Here is a 19,618-nt window from a genome sequence, read left to right as displayed (position 1 = left end):
CAGTGGAAACAGTGTCAGACTATTTTGGGGGGCTCCAAAATCACTGCAGATGGTGATTTCAACCATGAAATTAAAAGACACTTACTCCTTGGAAGGAAAGTTATGACCAACCTGGATAGCATATTTAAAAGCAGAGACATTACTTTGCCAAAAAAAGGTCCATCTAGTCAAGGCTATGGTTTTTCCAGTGGTCATGTATGGATGTGAGAGTTGGATGGTGAAGAAGGCTGAGCGCCGAAGAATTGATGCTTTTGAACTGTGGTGTTGGAGATGACTCTTGAGAGTCCCTTGGACTGCAAGGAGATCTAACCAGTCTATCGTAAAGGAAATCAGTCCTGAATATTCATTGGAATGATTGATGCTGAAGCTGAAGCTCCAATACTTTGGCCTCCTGATGCGAAGAACTGACTCATCCCTGATGCTGAGAAAGATTGAAGGCGGGAGAAGAAGGGGGTGACAGAGGATGAGGTGGTTGGATGGCATCACGGACTCAATGGCCATGAGTTTGAGTAAACTCTGGGAGTTGGTGATGGACAGGGAGACCTGGTGTGCTGCAGTCCATGGGGTTGTAAAAAGTCGGACACAACTAGGTGACTGAACTGAACTGAACTGTGTTCAGTTTAACTCTTTGTGACCCCATGGTCTGTAGCCCATCAAGCTCCTCTGTTTGTGAAATTTTCCAGGCAAGAATAGGAGTGGGTTGCCCTTCCCTCCTCCAGGGGATCTTCCCAACTCAGGGATCAAAATTTTACCTCTTATGTCTCCTGCACTTGCAGGTGGATTTACCCAAACACCACCTGGGAAGCCCATTTAGAACCAAATTCAGTTTCTAGTGTCTGTGTATATATGTGGATGAGTAGATGTGAGGGAAGGAGGGGCTTATACTTACAGTGAGCTCAGAGAAACGTTAAGGTTATAATAATAATGTTTTTGTAATAATATATAATTCTTTTTGAGCATAAACCTAATCAGTACTTTCTCATAAATATCATTCTCATACTTATAGAAAAAAAAGGAAATCATTTTCTAAATTATTATGGCTTTTGGCATAAAGCCATGGGTTCTTTAAGTAAGTACATATTTGAAACAGAATTGGTGATATAGTCATGAAAATTTTTTACATAAATTATTAATGGTATGTCATCTCCCATATGTGTGAAAATGCCATTTGTGAGACAGTTGCCAGAAGGAGTTAGGAAAACATATATTTAAAATATTGTTATTTTATCTTTTTTTGGAAGCCAGTTTATACTCTTCAGCCAGCCAGAAAGAAAAAAAATAGATTTGACAGCATTTCCTGTAAGGCCCTCAGAGAAGGAAGACATCACTCCAGTAGCATTGAATTAGCATGCATGTATGCATTTATACTCATATAACTGAGTATACACTTGAAGTGTTAATTCTATTCCTCCTGATTCACACAGAACCAGAGACTGTATCTGTTTGCCATGGCAACGCTATCTTGATGAAACGCTTTGGGCCTTTTATCGAAATGAGTCATGCTCTGGTAGTGACAACATGAGTCTCTTTCCTGAGCACTGCAGCAACTGATTCTTGTGTAAGGAGAAGAGGGAATGTTTCATGTTTCATGGGTGTGTGGGCTGTAAACAGAACAAAGGGGTTATCTGTAATTCAGACTATAAATAAATTTCAGAGTTAGCAACAGTATTCTCAGCAAGGGCCTTGTTCCAGAAAAGCCTTAAAATGAAAAATTTTTTTTGAAATTTTCCTGAAGAAGAATGTAGGCATAACGAAGAATTGCACATTTTTTAATATCTTTCTCTAATTACTTTGTTTTTTTTTTCATACAGTCTATTCCTGGTAGACTTATTCCTGCCACTCATATAATAACAAGATTGTAAAAATGTCCTCAAGATGGGCCAGAGCATTAAGTGTCTGAACCCAGGGAATAGTAAAACAACTTCCATTCACAGTGCTAACAGTGACAAATTTTTTTAGAAGACATGCTGTTAATCCAAGAATGATATTGCTATAAATGGGATGCAAGGGTTTATTATCCAACTTTCTTGCTTAGTGATAATAAAACACCAAGAGATAAAATGTCTATGTTAACATTGGTAACAGCTCTATGACATAATACTATATGTTTCTGTGTATGAATTGTGAGGTCTTTGTATATAATTAGCATAAAGAGCTTGTCACCCTTAAATAGCATTGTTAAATGCAATTAATAAAAAGCACTACTGTAGATGTTTATAATATGTAACATCAGACCATTGGCCATTGACTACACTTCTAATTTCACTTTTGATGCATATGGGGATGATTTTTGATAAACATGTTCTGATTCTGGCCTACTTCTTCTCTGCCTGAACCATATAATCTCTAACTTCATGATAAATGTATAATCAGATCAATGCTTCTGTGAGTGGTATGTGAAGCAATTTTTTTTAGAGGAGTGACTTTCCAATTTTTGATCTCAGGATTCCCTTAAATGAAAAATTATTGAGGACTCCAATGAGCTTTTGGTTATGTGAGTTACATGTATTACTATTTACCATATTAGAAATTAAAACTAAGAAATTGGAAAATATTTACTAATTTATTTTAAAATAACAAAATTATTACTGGTAACATAAATAACATATTTGTGTGTGTATGTGAAAAACAACTCTATTTTCCAAAACAAAAGACATTTAGTGAGAAGAGTGACACTGTTTTAAACTCAGACAAATCTCTTTAATGCCCGATTTAATAGAAGATAGCTAGATTCCTACACCTGCTTCCATGTTTAATCTATGACAATATATTGTTCTGGATGAAGTGTATAAACATAATGTGGCCTCACCTAGGTATGTAACTGGAAAAGAAAGAAGCATTTTAATAACTTTTCAAATATGTTTGGATATGTTGTTGGAATTATTCTTTGATACTACAGTAAAACTTAACAAGAGGGTATTTCTTAAAAATTAGTTGCAACATGCCATCTAAAATCAAATCAGTAAACATTGGATACTCTGTGAAATTTAAAATCTATTGCTCTGAAAAAAAAAAATAAATAAAAAAAATAAATAAATAAAATCTATTGCTCTGTCTTGCACATGGAATGGATATTCACTCCTATGTGATCTTTTTTAACCATCATTGATTGGTCAGTTGGAAAATAAGGCTTCACTGAGTTATGCTGATCTTCCCACCATCAACACATTTCATTATACAGCACAAAAAAATGCATTTGTTAATACCATTACTGAACTCATCAGAAAAGTTTTTAAGTATTTGGATGCTGTCAGGTTTGCTGCAGAAGATACACTTTTTAAAATTTTTATTTTTGCTTGAAAGTTCAAATTTCACCACTGGCAAAATAGTGTCAGTTGTTTTCCTTGAAGTGACAGGATTATTTCCTTCACTTCCAAAAAAGTGCCTGTCAGATACCAAAGTCTGAATAACCATAGCTTGTCTGTCAGTTGTTCTTTCAAGTAAAAGTGCTGTTCCATGAAAAATGCAGTTAGTTTATCTCCAAACTCAATCACCAATTTCTTTTCCTCAAAATGGCAGATATAAAGCAGAAGGATTTTTGTGTATGTGTAGTTCCATTTTGTTACACAATACTCAAAATACAGGTACACAGTGATCATAGTTTTATAAAATTAATATTTTTTGCTGCTTCATCTAGCATGTTTTTAAGTAAAATTGGATTTTTAAAATATAATACCTACTCATACCATTTGGTGTCACTGCCTTGACTCAGACTAAGACATCTCCAGTTTTATCTACCTATGTTTTTGCACCATCAGTGCAAATGTCAACATAGTGAAAAAGGCAGATACCATCTTGTATTATGGGTGACTTGGTGTTATAATGAAAATAGTAGACCCTCGAAGAGGTTTTGTATACTACTGTCTAGACCCTCTACCACTTAATACCACATTCTCCTTACCTATTGCCAGGCAACAAACTACCTAAAAAATTATTGGCTCGAAACAGCAGTTTACTTCCTCTCATAATTCTGTGAATTAGTTAACTTCATGAGGTTGACTTTTACTTAAAGTTTCTAATGCAGTTGAGGTCAATGGCTAGGGCAGAATCATCCAAAGCCTTCCTCCCTGTATTCATCAGGGTTCATCAGAGAAATCATTATAATATGTACCGTTAAATATAAATATATAAAGGAGAAAATTAGTGGCTGCCATGGTTATGGAGGCTGAAAATTCTCATAATTTATCATCTGCAAACTGGATAACCAGGAAAATCAATGTTGTAACTCAGTCAAAATCTGTGAAAATCAGAGGGAAGGGAAGTGTGTGTAGGGTGGTGGGAAGGATGGTCTATGTCCCAGTCCTAGCAAAAAGGCTGAGAATTAGAAGCCTGAGGGGAGGAGAAGATGCTTGTCTGAGCTCAAACAGACAGAGCAAATTCATCTTACCTTCACCTTTTCACTCTATTCAAGCCCTGAATGGGTTGGATGATGCCCACCTGAATGGGTGAGGGAATCTTCACTACTCAGTCTACTAATTCCAATGCTATTCTCTTCCAGATACACTCTCACAAACAGATTGAGAAATAATGTTTACCCGCTGCTTGGTCATTCCTCAACCCAATCAAGTTGGTACATAAAATTAACCATCACACTCCCTCACATGTTTGCTTGTGAAGATAGGGCTGGAATAACTGAGGGATGACGAGCATCTCACTCTCAATGTGGCCTTTCCACTCGGCCAGCTTGGGCTTCATAGCATGATGGTCCCGGAGTAGTTGGTTTTCTCATATGCTGGCTGGTTTCTCCCCGAGAGAGTTTTCTAAGAGATAGGAATGAGACAGCCAGTTCAGAAATTTGCATCATGTCATTTCTGAAATCTAGTCGTCAAAGCAGTCACAGAACCCATCCAAATATAAAAGTGGGGAACATAGACCCAATTTTCTATGGGAAAAATGAAAGGAATTTGTCACTATCTTAAAAAAAATAATTGAATTTATTTGTGGCTGTGCTGGGTCTTTGTTGCTGCACAGGCTTTTCTTTAGTTGTGGCGAGTGGAGGCTACTGTCCAGTTACTGTGCATGGACTCACTGTGGTGGCTTCGCTTGTGAAGCGTGGGTTCGAGGGCATGGGCGCTTCATGTGGCTCCTGCGCTCTAGGGCACAGGCTCAGTAGTTGTGGTGCTTGGGCTTAGTTGCTACGCAACATGTGGGATCTTCCTGGATCAGGATCAAACCCACATCTCCTGTATTGACAAGTGGATTCTTTACCACTGGGCCATGAGGGAAGCCCCTGTCACCATATTTAATCTGCCACAAACAGTGTGATCTTGGAGAAGTCATATTTTTAGCCTTCTTCAAATCTCCGTTTTCTTGTCTATAAAATGGAAATCACAATAGAGCCTCTGTTACATCCTCTTACCATTGGTTGGCCTAATTGTGCAGCCCCTAACATGGTGCCTCTCAGACAGTGGAGCTACTATTAGTATACTCATTTTGATTTTGATTTTATACTGTTATTTCATAGTTAGGCGAAAATTAACCAGTATTCTCTATGGTTTCAATTCAGCTTATACTTTCAGAATTTCACCAGTTTGAACTTCTGGAAAATAACCGTTTGCTTGCTTATCATCAGCATTCTATAGGAGTTTTTCCAGTGAAGACAGAGAGTGCTGCAGTGTCAGAGAACAGGCTTTGCTCCAGGCTGTATTTCACTGTTGATGAGCTTGCATTAACATTTAATAGCAAGTGGGTCTCCATCCAAAAACTGCTCAGAGTTGGATGTAATGTCCAGGTCAGATCTCAAATCATAAACTCTGTTATATATTGGTAGACTAGATGGCTGAAGCTTGTAAGTGATGACTCTTACTTTCCTGGGATAACCCTCTGAAGAATGCTCTTATCATTTCATCCTAAATTTTACTTTACTCATTAGCATGCCATTTTACCATGTGATGCTAACAAGTCACAGATCAGCAGTCTCTTTCTGCTTTTTAACTTTAACAGAATTTTAAAATCAAATGTGAAAAAAATCTTGTACCACCTGTGAATAAGTCAGATGTGCTAAAATGGTTTTCCCAAACTGACAGAACATAGGAAATAACCTATTTAAACCTTCTCTGCTAGATAAGTCACTTGTTACTTTACTTGGTAAACTTGAGTACTTCATCTCTAAATATAGTAAGTTTGTAACTTTTCTTTCATTAAGAGACAAAGAAGAGGTATAAAGGCTGAAATTTATAAAATCCAATTAAGATTTTATAAATTTACAAAATAGCAATTAAGAACCTATGTTGAATAAAAGTATATTTCCACCTTTAAAAAAATATGCTTCAGTGTATTGTCATCAACCTTGGTCTAAATGGTAGAGATGAGTGTGGTTTAGCAAGCATCATCCTCTCTAGGTCTTGTTTAATACTTACTTTTAGTAAGTATTAAATATTTTAATAAGTAAGTACTTTAATAAGTAAGTACTTTCATACTTACTTCTGAGGCTAAAATTTTAACTTTTTGCCAACTGGCAAGGAAGTACTCAGCTTCTACTGCAAAATTTTCTTTCCCAGAATAGAATTTTAATGAGAATGTCATTTGTATGTATTAGTATTAATAGTAGTTCTAATTTTTAAATGTGCATCTATTTGAGTAGTAAAAGATAATGAAAATTGTTAAAAAAAAAAAAAAGAAAGAAAGAAAAAGAAAAACCAAACCCAAAACAACCCTTCCTATCAGTTAAAGAGCCTTTTAAAAAATATTTTTCCAGAATATATAATCTTAGATTCTTGTTTAAGTCTTACCTTCTTAAGTCTAAGTTATAATATTGCCTCCTACTATTTGAAAAGTAGCTAATAAATCTTTTCCTATTTAGATGTTAACCTTTCGACATCCACAATTAGCCAGAAACCATCTGTAGGCATGTATCCCATTTCTGTTGCCATCTCATGCTCTGGGGCATTTAAGTATTACCAGGAGATCCCTCGTACTTGGCAAGTTGTTAATTAGGATAATAGGGGTAATGAACTTAAGCAAATGAAAGCATTCTTTTAGAAGATTGGTTTTTGTTTTTTTTTTTCCATTTATTTTTATTAGTTGGAGGCTAATTACTTTACAATATTGTAGTGGGTTTTGTCATACATTGACATGAATCAGCCATGGATTTACATGTATTCCCCATCCCTATCCCCCCTCCCACCTCCCTCTCTACCTGATCCCTCTGGGTCTTCCCAGTGCACCAGGCCCGATCACTTGTCTCATGCATCCAACCTGGGCTGATGATCTGTTTCACCCTAGATAATATACATGTTTTGATGCTGTTCTCTCAAAACATCCCACCCTCGCCTTCTCCCACAGAGTCCAAAAAATCTGTTCTGTACATCTGTGTCTCTTTTTCTGTTTTGCATATAGGGTTATCATCACCATCTTTCTAAATCCCATATATATGTGTTAGTATACTGTATTGGTCTTTATCTTTCTGGCTTACTTCACTCTGTATAATGGGCTCCAGTTTCATCCATCTCATTAGAACTGATTCAAATGCATTCTTTTTAACGGCTGAGCAATATTCCATGGTGTATATGTACCACAGCTTCCTTATCCATTCGTCTGCTGATGGGCATCTAGGTTGCTTCCATGTCCTGGCTATTATCTATTTCTTAGTAAACTATCTTCTCAACTATCTTCTAAGAATATGGTTTGGTCTGTATTTAATATGTAATAGACCTCAGATGACTTCATATTCCTAAGAATTGGTACTTGAAAACAACCAAGGAAAAAAGTCTTGTTTTGTTGGCATAGTAACCTCATGTACATACTGATCATACAGGGCAACTTTGATCGAATCATGTTGATGTAATCAGAATTTTAGTCTTTGTTTTAAAATACTAAATTATATCTTATTTTCCCTTTAAAATCACATATTTAATTAGCATCGGTTTTGCTGTGCACCACGGCATGTGGGGTCTTAGGTCCCCATTCAAGGATTGAATCTGTGACCCCTGCAATGGAAGCTAGAAGTCCTAATCACTGGATAACTAGGGAATTCCCTAATTAGCATCATTTTAATGTACATTCATTAAGATGCAGAGATAAAAGCAGAGATTATCTTGGAAGGCATAAACTATGTACTTCCAAGCATAGTTTTTTATACTTTATATATGTGAAATAAATTTTATGGCATTGTGGGAAAGTCAAAAGATAAAGTTTAGCCTGGTGGTTAAAATGACAGAATGATCTCTGTTTGTTTCCAAGGCAGACCATTCAATACCACGGTAATCCAAGTCTATGCCCTGACCAGTAACACTGAAGAAGCTGAAGTTGAACAGTTCTATGAAGACTTACAAGACCTTCTAGAACTAACATCCCAAAAAGATGTCATTTTCATTATAGGAGACTGGAATGCAAAAGTAGGAAGTCAAGAAACACCTGGAGTAACAGGGAAATTTGGCCTTGGAGTATAGAATGAAGCAGGGCAAAGAATAATAAGAGTTTTGCCAAGAGAACGCACTGGTCATAGCAAACACCCTCTTCCAACAACACAAGAGAAGACTCTACACATGGACATCACCAGATGGCCAACACTGAAATCAGATTGATTATATTCTTTGCAGCCAAAGATGGAGAAGCTCTATACAGTCAGCAAAAACAAGACCGGGAGCTGACTGTGGCTCAGATCATGAGCTCCTTATTGCCAAATTCAGACTGAAATTGAAGAAAGTGGAGAAAAACCACTAGACCATTCAGGTATGACCTAAATCAAATCCCTTATGACTATACAGTGGAAGTGAGAAATAGATTTAAGGGACTAGATCTGATAGAGTGCCTGATGAACTATGGATGGAGGTTCATGACATTGTACAGGAGACAGGAATCAAGATCATCCCTAAGAAAAAGAAATGAAAAAAAGCAAAGTGACTGAGGAGGCCTTACAAATAGCTGTCAAAACAAGGGAAGCAAAAAGCAAAAGAGAAAAGGAAAGATATACCCATTTGAATGCAGAGTTCCAAAGAATAGCAAGGAGAGATAAGAAACCCTTCCTACATGACCAGTGCAAAGAAATAGAGGAAAACAACAGAATGGGAAAGTCTAGAGATCTCTTCAAGAATATTAGAGATACCAAGGGAACATTTCATACAAAGATGGGCTCAATAAAGGGCAGAAATAGTAGGGATCTAACATAAGCAGAAGATATTAAGAAGAGGTGGCAAGAATACACAAAAGAACTGTACAAAAAAGATCTTCATGACCCAGATAATCACGAGGCTTGATCACTCACCTAGAGCCAAACATCCTGGAATGTGAAGTCAAGTGGACCTCACTACGAACAAAGCTAGTGGATGTGATGGAATTCCAGTTGAGCTATTTCAAATCCTGAAAGATGATGCTATGAAAGTGCTGCACTCAGTATGCCAGCAAATTGGGAAAACTCAGTAGTGGCTATAGGACTGGAAAAGGCCAGTTTTCATTTCAATCCCAAAGAAAGGCAATCCCAAAGAATGCTCAAACTACCGCACAATTGCAGTCATCTCACACACTAATAAAGTAATGCTCAAAATTCTTCAAGCCAGGCTTCAGCAATACGTGAACTGTGAACTTCCAGATGTTCAAGCTGGTTTTAGAAAAGGCAGAGGAAGCAGAGGTCAAATTGCCAATATCCGCTGGATCATTGAAAAAGCAAGAGAGTTCCAGAAAAACATCTATTTCTGCTTTAATGACTATGCCAAAGCCTTTGACTGTGTGGATCACAATAAATTGTGGAAAATTCTGAAAGAGATGGGAATACCAGACCACTTGACCTGCCTCTTGAGAAACCTGTAAGCAGGTCAGGAAGCAACAGTTAGAACTGGACATGGAACAACAGACTAGTTCCAAATAGGAAAAGGAGTACGTCAAGGCTGTATATTGTCACCCTGCTTATTTAACTTATATGCAGAGTACATCATGAGAAAAGCTGGGCTGGAGGGAGTACAAGCTGGAATCAAGATTGCTGGGAGAAATATCAATAACCTCAAATATGCAGATGACACCACCCTTATGGCAGAAAGTGAAGAAGAACTAAAGAGCCTCTTGATGAAAGTGAAAGAGGAGAGTGAAAAAGTTGGCTTAAAGCTCAACATTCAGAAAACGATGATCATGGCATCCGGTCCCATCACTTCATGGCAAATAGATGGGAAACAGTGGAAACAGTGGCTGACTTTATTTTTATGGGCTCCAAGATCACTGCAGATGGTGACTGCAGCCATGAAATTAAAAGACGCTTACTCCTTGGAAGGAAAGTTATGACCAACCTAGACAGCATATTAAAAAGCAGAGACATTACTTTGTCAACAAAGGTCTGTCTAGTCAAGGCTATGGTTTTTCCAGTGGTCATGTATGGATGTGAGAGTTGGACTATAAAGAAAGCTGAGTGCCAAAGAATTGATGCTTTTGAACTGTGGTGTTGGAGAAGACTCTTGAGAGTCCCTTGGGCTGCAAGGAGAGCCAACAAGTCCATCCTACAGGAGATCAGTCCTGGGTGTCCATTGGAAGGACTGATGTTGAAGCAGAAACTCCAATGCTTTGGCCACCTGATGTGAAGAGCTGATTCATTTGAAAAGACCCTGATGCTGGGAAAGATTGAGGGCAGGAGGAGAAGGGGACAACAGAGAATAAAATGGTTGGATGGCATCACTGACTCAATGGACATGGGTTTGGGTGGACTCCAGGAGTTGGTGATGGACAGGGAGGCCTGGTGTGCTGAGGTTCATGGGTCGCAAAGAGTCGGACATGACTGAGTGGCTGAACTGAACTGAACTGGTGGTTAAAACCATTGCTCAGTACACTATGGTAAAAAGTGTGGCGATTCCTTAAAAAATTGGAAATAGAACTGCCATACGACCTAGAAATCTCACTGCTGGCCATACACACTGAGGAAACCAAAATGGAAAAACACATGTACCCCAGTGTTCATTTAGCAGTGTTTACAATAGCTAGAACATGGAAGCAACCTAGATGTCCATCAGCAGATGAGTGGGTAAGGAAGTTGTGGTACATATACACAATGGAATATTACTCAGCTATAAAAAAAATGTATTTGAGTCAGTTCTAAACAGGTGGATGAAACTGGTGCCCATTATATAGAGTGAAGTAAGCCAGAAAAAGAAACACTGATACAGTATATTAATGCTTATATATGGAATTTAGAAAAATGGTAACGATGACCCTATATGAAAGATAGCAAAAGAGACACAGATGTAAAGAATAGACTTTTGGACTATGTGGGAGAAGGCAAGGGTGGGACAATAGGCGAGAATAGCATTGAAACATGTATATTCCCATATGTAAAATAGATGATCAGTGCAAATTTGATGCATGAACCAGGGCACCCAAAGCTGGTGCTCTGGGACAACCCAGAGGGATGGGGTGGGGAGGGAGGTGGGAGGGGTGCTCAGGATGGTCACATGTACACCCATGCTGATTCATGTTAATGTATGGCAAAAAACCACCACAATATTGTAAAGTTGTTTTGCAATATTGTAAAATTAGCTTCCAGTTAAAATAAGTAAATAAAATTAAAAAGGAAACAAAAATCCATGGCGCAGGAGTCACCTTGGTTTAAATACCTGCCTTCTAGTGGTTGTGTGACCTTGGTTCCATTTCTAAACCTGAGCCTCAGTCTCCATATCAGTGAACTGGAACTAAAAATGGTGGCCTGTTTCACAAGGTTGTTGGGAAAATTACCTGACATGATTCTTTCAAAGTATCAAGTATATGCATTTAAGGCCTATAAATGTTATGTATTTATCTTACAAAAATTAGAACACTCAATTATTTTGAAGTTAAAGGTGGAAGACATCCAATTATATACATTTATAAGGAATGACTTTTTTCTTTCTTGTATAACAATCAGTTACAGTAATCATCATGAGAACAAGAGACATTTATATTACTTAATTTAACTATAGCCATAAACTTAAGTGCTCTGAGTATGTTTCTTCCTTAGCAAATTGTGCACAGTGATTTATCAAATTAAGGATGCATATTTGAATATATATTCTGTGTGTGTTTCTTGAGGAGTCTTATTACAGGCATTTAAAAAAAATTCAGAAACATGAAATAAACACTAGTAAGTAAAGAAATAACCTGTTATCCTGTTGGTACTAATATTACCAATCTCTTTTAAACTTCCACCCATAAATAAATTCACATGCAAGTGTGTTCATGCTTATGCATATGTTTTTATAATTCAAATGCATAAATTATTTGTGCACTTATTTTCTAGACACTAATCATACATTAATATTATTTTATGCCCTGCCTTTTCTTATTTAACAGTATTTGCTGCCAAGAGTTTACCCTACAGATATCCTGCAAAAGAACAACATTACATATGCACAAAATTAAATCATTGTGTCATTGTTTGCAATAGGAGAAAAGTAGCTAATTATTTTGAATTTAAAATATCAAAAGTTGAGTTAAAAAATAGCTTCTTTTTTTTTTTTAGTAGCCTCTCCTTATACATAAGCTTTTGACACTGGTTTATCCTTCCTTCCTGGGCTTTCCAGGTGGTGCTACTGGCAAGGAACCTGCCTGCCAATACAGGAGACATAAGAGATGTAGATTCAATCCTTGGGTGGGAAAGATCCCCTGGAAGAGGGCATGGCAACCCACTCCAGTATTCTTGCCTGAAGAATTCCATGGACAGGAGGACTTGGTAGGCTACAGTCTGAAGAGTCACACAGTGTCAGACACGACTGAAGCATCTTAGCATGCATGCATCCTTCCTTCCTTGGTTGAATTCAAGATTATCTTCCTCTTCATTCATTCATTTGGTCAGTTTGGTAAGTCACAAAATGTTTATTGTCTGTTCTTTGTTGGGAATCCCCCAGGTCCATTGATATCACATGGTTAAGTTCCTTTAAGTGACATATAGCCTTGCCACTTGGTTAATAGTTTTCCCCTGGCTCTGGCCAGGAGGCGGACGCCAGTAGCTTTGTGACTCTAGATAACCTCGACATTTAAAAAATGAAGATCATGGCATCCGGTCCCATCACTTCATGGCAAATAGTTTGGGGAAACAATGGAAAGAGTGACAGACTTTATTTTCTTGGGCTCCAGAATCACTGCAGATGGTGACTGCAGCCATGAAATTAAAAGACACTTCCTCCTTGGAAGAAAAGCTATGACCAAACTAGACAGCATATTAAAAAGCAGAGACATTACTTTGCCAACAAAAGTCTATGTAGTCAAAGCTACAGGTTTTCCAGTAGTCATGTATGGATGTGAGAATTGGACCATAAAGAAAGCTGAGTGCTTTTGAACTGTGGTGTTGGAGAATACTCTTGAGAGTCCTTTGGACTGCAAGGAGATCAGACCAGTCCATCCTAAAGGAAATCAGTCCTGAATATTCACTGGAAGGACTGATGTTGAAGCTGAAACTCCAGTACTTTGACCACCTGATTCGAAGAACTGACTCATTTGAAAAGACCTTGATGTTGGGAAAGATTGAAGGCAGGAGGAGAAGGGGATGACAGAGGATGAGATGGTTGGATGGCATTGGATGGCATAACTGACTTGATGGACATGAGTTTGAGCAAGCCCTGGGAGTTCATGATGGACAGGGAAGCCTGGCGTGCTGCAGTTCATGGGGTCGCAAGGAGTCGGACACGACTGAGGAACTGAACTGGAACTGAATTGAGCTTGGTTAATTCCTTTTCATCCTTCAGATTCATTTAGGAATCCTTTGTACAGGAAACTAGTGAAGACTGCTTTAAGTGCCCACATTTCTGTTCCTCTAACAGCCTGCCTCTCCTCCTTTTCTTAGCCTTATCGCACAGCATTGCCATTGTTTGTATGCTTCTCTGTGCCCCATGCTAGTAGATTCATTTCATGGCTGCTGCTGCTTAGCTGCTTCAGTCGTGGCCGACTCTTTGTGACCCCACAGACGGCAGCCCACCAGGCTCCTCTGTCCCTGGGATTCTCCAGGCAAGAACACTGGAGTGGGTTGCCATTTCCTTCTCCAATGCATGAAAGTGAAAAGTGAAATTGAAGTCGCTCAGTCATGTCCGACTCTTTGCGACCCCATGGACTGCAGCCTACCAGGCTCCTCCATCCATGGGATTTTCCAGGCAAGAGTACTGGAGTGGGTGCCATTGCCTCTCCATGGAGTAGAGTGTGTACTCTTAGCTGAGACTGTCTACTCAGCTGTTAGCACAGTGCCAGACACAGCGGGTTATCAGCAAATATATTAGCTGAATCAATGATCATTTTGCCTGAATTTTGCTTTGACTTCTCCATTGTCCCTATTTATATGCTTTGTTTCATTTTTTAGTTCTTGTGTTTAATTATTTCTTCCCTGTGTGTGCGTCAGAGCCGCCTGACCCTAATTGGGTAGGACATTGTCTATTTAATCAATCTTTTTCCATGTCCAGAACAGAACAGTTCATGTGATCAAGGCTTTAGACTCAGAACAACTTGTCCTGAAACTAAATTATTTTAAGCTTAAGGGCAGGAACCACCGGGTTTTCTATTTTCTCACACCTCCTGGTTCTCTACCTCAAAGGATATTCAATAAATATTAAGTAATGTAAAATGTGATTTCAGAGAAAATATTGACTAAATATTGAAGTGGAATAGCTAACATGTCTGATAGTTTTAGAGAGGCAAAGCCTAAATAGGACTTGAATTTGGCAGGTTTGGCACCAGCCAGATCTGGATTTGAGCATTGGTTCTGCCACTGACTTTGTGGTCTTGAGCCACAGTTTCTCTATTTAAAAAATATTAGTAAAACTTATCTCATTGGAGTCTTATGAAGGATAAATAAATTAAAGTTTTATAAATTCCAGGCAGACAGTACAGTGCTCTGTAGTAGTTGTTTTTTCTTTGATCCTTTATAGACTTTATTAATATGAAATAGAAGATTCTTAATATATTATTATATATACATTATAAATATATACATTTATATATCATGTCTGCATTTTTATTGGCTATTTTCTTTTACAAAGAGACCATTTTTATTTACTTATTTATTTTTGGCTATGCTCGGTCTTCATTGCCACTCAGGTTTTTCTCTAGTTGCAGAGAACGGGGGCTACTGTCTAGTTGTGTAGGAAGGACTTCTCATGGCGGTCGCTTTTCCTGTTGCAGCCCACCGGCTCCAGGACTGGTGGGCTCAGTAGCTGCAGCTCCCAGGTTTTAAAGCTCAATAGTTGTGGGGCAGGGGCTTAATCACTCTGCAGCATGTGGGATCTGTCCTGATCAGGGATCGAACCTGTGTCTCCTGTATTGGCGGGCAGATTCTTTACCACTGAGCCACCAGGGAAGCCCCAAAAGACATATTTTTAAATGAATGGAAAAGCCTCTGGGTCTTTATAATTCTGGGTACAAAAGAGTGCATGCAGTAAACAAATGAATTTTATGTTGCCGCTTCCAGAGATGGAGAAATCTGGATATTGCACTAGAGTGTCAAGAGGATACAATTCTGCATATATCCTCCTTTTAATCAGGTGGTCACTAAAAGTTTCAGTTCCAAAATGAGTTGTAGAAAGTACTTACTTAAGTTAAGGAGAGTTGGCCACTTTAAAGTAGAATGCAGGATATGTCATTTTTATTTTAAGGTAAATGATTGCTCGTATGATATGATATGCTTTTCAAAGCACAGTATTAAGGTTGAAAAGAAATCCTTTAATTATGCATTTTTTTTAAGCAGTAGTGAGGAAATCATTTTATTTGGAGTAGAGACTGAAATTGGGATTGAGTTGTCTTAAAATCTGGTTCTTGAACTCTGTCATTACATCAACATGCAAATAAGGGAATTATAACTAAAAATAATTTTATACACAGTACATGCAAAAAATGTAGCCTAACTCTAGAGTTCAAATTTTTATGGCATCCTCTGTTTCAGAATTACTTAAAATAATTCTGGAAGAGTTGATTAATTTCTGCTGATTTGTCTTCTGTATGATAACACAAACTGAGAAATCATTATACATTTAAGTTGAGTTAGCATCTTGAAATAAAACTTGAAAAGGAAAAATTACACACACAGGGACACACACATATATGGATATATTTAAGATTTTGGAGAGGCCAAATTTATTCCCTTCAATCACAGACACAGCTGCACAAGCTCAGGTCTGTACTGGAGCAGAGCCAGCCCACAAGGGTTACTGCCACTCACAGCAAATCTGAATGTCTCCCTGCAGGCAGGAAGATCCAGAAATAGAACCCGGAAGGTGGAAGCCAAGTTTTCATGTTCTTTCTACTAAAACCCTTAATAAGAGACTTTACTCCTTCCCTGGGAGGAATAAGGAGGTGAACAGAGCCTGGAAATATTCTTTTCTCACTTTTCCTTCTGGGAGAACGGGTTGGAAATTTCCCCTATGAAAACATGAGGAGCATGTGTTTGTGGGTGTATGTATATATGCATATGTGTGTGTGTTATATTGATACTACTAACACATTTAAAATTTACTCTTTCTCTATATGTATCTTTAGTGTTTATATAAATATGTATGTATACATAAATACACATACATACTCTCCTTATGAGAGAGAGACAAGGGTGGGGGCAGAGAGGAAAAGGAAAAAAATAGAAGGAAATTTGTCAATAGTTTTGAGTTTCAAAGTAAAAAGCCAGATTACTCATAAATGTCCAGGAACATCAGCTAATTTAAGATAAATTGCCATGATTATTTCTACTTATCTTTGATCTTTTATTGTTAACGATTAACATTATTGTCATAATATGTAATATCACCAGAGTCATGAAGAGCTTAATTATGATCATGACATCATTTTTCCGAATGTAAGACAAGTGTGAGTATTCTCTAATTAGTGCATTTTGCTTTATTATTTAAGGTCCATTTTCTTATAGCATTTATGGTTTTCCACATTTTTTTCTGGAAGGATTGTGGTGGCATTATGTTGTAAATTCCTGTGTTTATATACTTGATTATGCTCTCAGAATCTACAGGGATAAAGTCTTAACTACTTAAATACCTATTTTCTTATTTAAAGATAAAAAATTCTACCTATATTATCCACCAACTGAAATTTTAAAAAAATTGGTAACTTTAATATTATATATTGTTCATGAATCATATATGACAAAAGAAATTCACAACATTTTTATATAAGGACTTAAAATCCAAGAATATGATTGAGTCAATTTTCTTTTAGAGGTTTTTTTCAAGAAAAGTAGCTTGCAGTAATTAAATAATAAAATTGTTTATATGTAAATTTATTGTTCATTTTATTATTTACTTTTTCAGGTTTGCGTTCTCTGCTAAAGGATACAGGATGTCAACATAAATTGAAGATGTGACCATAGATTTTCTAGACAAACTGTGCTTAGAATTTAATAAGACTACAGAATAAATGAAGAAAGGTTATTTATGTTTGTGCAGACAGTTGAAGTATAAAGAATGCTATTAAATTTCACTGATTCCCATTTTCACTTTTAATTATGTTTTAATTCTAGTTGAATTAATTTGTTTTATAGTATAAATAAGATATTTTATAAAATAGCAGAAGTTCTTTATAAGTAGTAAATAGATTTCATATTCTATTCCTGTTTTAGTCATTTTTAATTTAAAAATATTTATTTGTTCTTATTTTTCTATACACATTAGTGGTATTTAATGAAATATTCCAGTAACTTAGTTGGTGTATAACTTTCTTGGAGAAACTCTATACTCTGGTTATAATATTATTTGTTTATGTTTATTAGGGCTTCCCTGGTAGCTCAGCTGGTAAAGAATCCGCCTGCAATGCAGAAAACCCTGGTTGGATTCCTGGGTCGGGAAGATCCCCTGGAGAAGGGATAGGCTGCTCAATCCAGTATTCTTGGGCTTCCCTGGAGCCTCAACTGGTAAAGAATCTGCTCGCAATGTGGGAAACCTGGGTTCGATCCCTGGGTTGGGAAGATCCCCTGCAGAAGCCAACGAACTTCTTAGTAAGGGCTTCCCTGTTGGCTCAGATGGTAGAGAATATGCAAACAGTGCTGGAGACCTGGGTTTGATTCCTGGGCTGGGAAGATCCCCTGGAGTAAGGCATGGCAACCCATTCCCATATTCTTGTCTGGAGAATCCCCATGGACAGAGTAGCCTGGCAGGCTACAGTCCATGGGGTTGCAAACAGTCGGGCACTCCTGAGTGACTGAGAACAGCAAACACACAGCATTGTTATTTTATAGGAAATTGAATTTCACTGGAATAGCAGTAGCTTTGCCTTTATTAAATCTTAGAAGAAATAAATGGCTTTTCTAAAAATAGCTCTTTGATCTTTTTAAATTTTATCGAAGTAGATAGGTGATCAAAGAGTATTTTTTTTGTCCCTAATATCATTGTACTGGTCCCCCCCCCCCTTCTCTTTCAAAGTACTTGGTCATCGCTTGGTGTCCACTGCAAGCAGCAAAAGTGCTCACCACTGTTTCCCCAAGCTTGTACCAACTAGGTCTGCTCTTTCTTCTCAGAGGACAGAGGAGGAGGCCTTTCCTGTCTCCATGACAACCATGTGTCCTTGGGGAAGCTGCTGGTAGTGAAAGACCTTCTGAGAGTTGGGGGGAGGGGCCGTTTCTAACGAAAATCTCACGTCATTTCCCCTCTTTCCAGTGCAATTGTCTAATTGTGTCTTTCTTTCGTTGTGTCTCTACATAATGCTGTATCCCAAAACCACACACTCCAAACCTGATTTCATAAACAAAGAGCCATGTCACAGGATCTTTCTGGCATCTGGCACATAGTTTCACATCCTCCTCCCCTGTTTTGCGTTACCTTTAACTTTGTCTCTAGTTCTCCAATTCCCTGAGATGATTTAAATATTAATGATCATTGGCAAGCCAAACAACTGTCTTAGCCTGAGAATATTGTTGCTATACATTATATTTGAAAGGAAAAAAATGTTTCTTTCTTTGCTTTTTATTTAGATAGACTTACTAGTATAATTTTAAAGTGTTGCTCACAGGGGGAAAAAAATCACTTCATGGTTAGACAACAAAGATGTGTGATATATAATATATATTATTCAAATCTAAATTTACCAGAATAATTCATTAGAGGATTTGATTTAATTTGCCACAAATTCTCAGCAATATTTAACATATATACTTATTCCTTTAAATAAGCTCTGTTCCAAGAAGATAAGTTAAATTTTTTGCTCTGTGGCTCTATCTAGTAATGATACTGGGCTGCTACAATAACCTTCTCTCACTATTCTACATTTTCTTTCAAGGCAGTTTCCTCCAGTTTTGTGGCTTAAACCAGATTCTGAATCAGATAAATTATCAATACTCTTCTGTTAAAAGTGTCTTGGGTCCTGCAGACTTAGCCTCGTGTGGGAACTTCAAGTGGAAGGATTTCAGACAAGGGGAACTACGTTTCCCAGAATTCCCTTTGTGGCCGGCTTCCGTTTAGCGAGGTCGGCGCGCAGAACCTGAGCAGCCACGGTGTTTGTGCCCGAGAAGGTGCGTGGCCTCAAGCAGTAGGGCCAGATCGTGCCTGTGGTTGCTTGTGTTGTAGGCCGCGGACAGCACTTAGACCTACGACTTCTCTAGCTCCCGCATGGCCGCTTTCTTCACCTTCTCTGGGTCCTGGACCAGGCCGGAGTTCGGCTTCGCGTGGCAGGGGCCAGCCTCTCTGGCAGGCCACTCTTCCTTTGGATCTTCTCTTTTGGCTTCTTTGAATCTTGGGCCTGGTGCGTGCACAGT

At 37.9% G+C, this 19,618-nt stretch overlaps 1 long non-coding RNA gene across 3 annotated transcripts in view; it reads left to right on the top strand.

Annotated features, from left to right (window-relative positions):
• Nucleotides 1-19,618, top strand: part of LOC139038050 (uncharacterized) — a 63,211-nt gene that overhangs the window by 23,972 nt on the left and 19,621 nt on the right. The window contains exons 1-2 of one of the 3 annotated variants that reach the window (XR_011490969.1): nt 12,473-12,749; nt 17,642-17,782. The exons of 1 other annotated variant lie outside the window; for it this stretch is intronic. This is a non-coding gene — a long non-coding RNA (uncharacterized lncRNA). Of the gene's footprint in view, nt 1-12,472; nt 12,750-17,641; nt 17,783-19,226; nt 19,376-19,618 lie in introns of those variants that run through there. One more of the 3 variants, XR_011490971.1, reaches the window with a different exon arrangement.

This window comes from Odocoileus virginianus, chromosome 13, assembly GCF_023699985.2.
Source record: "Odocoileus virginianus isolate 20LAN1187 ecotype Illinois chromosome 13, Ovbor_1.2, whole genome shotgun sequence".
Classification (NCBI taxonomy): Eukaryota; Metazoa; Chordata; class Mammalia; order Artiodactyla; family Cervidae; genus Odocoileus; species Odocoileus virginianus.
The sequence above is the reverse complement of the archived record's forward strand: the minus strand, read 5'-3'. Positions and strand labels throughout refer to the sequence as shown.